Source organism: Eptatretus burgeri, chromosome 10, assembly GCF_056783735.1.
Source record: "Eptatretus burgeri isolate ZD-2024b chromosome 10, Ebu_testis_v1, whole genome shotgun sequence".
Lineage (NCBI taxonomy): Eukaryota > Metazoa > Chordata > Myxini > Myxiniformes > Myxinidae > Eptatretus > Eptatretus burgeri.
Genome location: NC_140970.1, coordinates 20,439,800 through 20,442,299, shown reverse-complemented (window position 1 = coordinate 20,442,299; position 2,500 = coordinate 20,439,800).

The window sequence follows — 2,500 nt, the reverse complement described above, 5'->3', positions numbered from 1 at the left end:
ATGGCACCGCTGGGCCCAAAACAGGTGAAACTAGAGGGGGAGCATTCGGTGGAGTGCAAAACCTCCGCCGCCAATACTGCTGGGTCACTTAAGTGAACCTGATATCCTATTCATTGTAGGTCAAAACGGATCAGAGTCGACTGAACCACGATTGAATAAACTAAACTAGATTGACGCGCATGTAGAAATGCCAAAAAATAAAATCGAAATTTTTTTGTAAAAAAGTTGCAAAATTTTTAAAGTTTTTTTTTTGGACCAAGTCCAAAATCTAATGGCATGATCCTTGGACCATACCTAACCCCCCCACCAAGTTTCGTCAAAATCCATCCAAAAGTTTTTCCGTAATACTGTTCACAAACAAACAGACAGGGGTGAAAACAGTAACCTCCATCCATCTTTGATGGCGGAGGTTGAAGATACGTCTAATCAATGTGAGATTGAAAGCACGGGTACTTTTACCGAAACAAACAACTAAGCAGCTTGGAGAACACTCACCAAGTAGCTTAAGTACTCAAGCAAGCACTCCAATGAAATGGTTGATAATGATCAGCTGGCTTGGCATTGCTATCCATCATATTAAACACACACCTCCTGGAGACGCTAAAATGTCAAATGTTGGAATTGAACAAATGTACACTTTTTTTAGCAGTCGTAACTGCTGCGAAGTTCAATTAAGGAGCTTAAAATTTGTAATTTGGCTGAGTTGAAGAGATTCTTGAGGTTATGGCATGTGTAGAAATGAAATAAGCCATGAACGCTGGCATCTCCGGGTATTTATAAGCATTGCAATGAATCCAACGATTTGTAGGTATCGATAATATCAGTGAGGAGAGTGTAAGTAAACAAAGTAAACAACTAAAGTAAAGTAAAGTAAACAACTTCGTCGTTAAGAAATCGTTGCGGCCTGTTCCAAGTCGAGGCATGGTTGAGCAGGCCAAAAAACATGGCTGCTTCAGACCTCAGCAAGATAACCCAGGATATTCCTTAAGACCCCATAGAGAGTGAGGTGGCCGAGGCTGTGCCTGATAAAATATATAATTAAATAAAGCCGTTAATTATCTTCAAAATTCTTTTTCTTTGCACTGCTGTGATTGAGTGTTTGCAGCTGTCTCCATCTTATTCACCCCATACGTCCTTTCCTTCACCTCATTCTTCACCACATCCCTAATTTCTCCAAGTCTCCCTCAATTTGTCCTTCAGCCGTGCTGTTGGTGTGTCCGTCCCACGCTCTTTCTACGGTTACATCCTGATCCAATCTTTGTTCCAGCTCCTCCATGAGCCTCGAAACTATACAAAAAGGGGGTGTTTTAATGAACCGAAACACACAATTCTCACTCATGCACTTCCTTGGAGTTCCCTTACTATGCATGCTAAGTTTCAGGCTGCTAGGTTTCATGGTTTTGGAGTTGTGGAGGAGACACTGACACTGCCATTTATTGATATCGTTATGTCTCTCTTGATCAATGCCTCGTTTCAAGTTCATCAATCCACATGTGTAATAATGTGAGGATCTGCTCTTTTCAGCCTCATAAAACAGTAATAAGGGAAACTGGTAAGTCGTGAAACTACGGTTTTTGCACTGCCATCACTCAGGATGTTGTGAAATAATGGAGAATTGCTGAATTATTTTTTATTGGCTGCATTTACCTGACTGCCTCACACCTGTTTAAACCTATATTGGAGTTGATTCCAGTTCTCATAAATTACCAGTCCTCGGTGAAGTTTTTTGAGACGTGCACTGGATGTGCAAATAAAGGCGACGATAACAACATCCCTCTGTGAATGATGCATCTTATTTTGACTCTTCTGCTTTGTTTAGGATTTGTAAGAGTTGACAGTATAATTTTTTTTGGAATTATCCTGTCATGATTATGGTAGCCCACCATTTTTAACTTTTTTCTGCATCCCTAAAAATGGACGTGGGCTTGGCATTTCCTGCTGAGACAATGACTGAAATTCCATCGGGATTAACGGTGCACTTGCATCCAGAGAACACTGGAATTTCTTCAATGGATTAAAATTATGGATCCATATTTTCATTCCAGGTCATGACGGTAATATTTGATTGACTCGTTTGGTGTTACAATCTGAACCAATAATTCATGATGCTCTGGACCTAGTTTCAACTTCTATACGTTATGTGATTTATCCATTGACAACGAATGTCTCCAATTAAGGTGAAAGCACACACATGTCATATCTGTGTCTTGCATGATATTTGTGTACACACTCCCCCATGAGCCAAAGATAATTGGAAAAATATATAAAAATCAGGAGTTTCCTGAAACTATCCTGCTTAAGTTGCTTCAAATTGAAACAATATTGTGCTTGTTTTTGCATTTGTATTCCTGAGATGACTATCAGGACATCTTTTAAATGTGCAAATGATTGGTACCAATGCAATTGGTGCTGCAGTACTGAGCCTCAAAGTCGAATAATCTCGCACCAATGGGTATTCAATCATAAACTCGAGGATTATTGTCGTTGAGTCCTTCCTGAT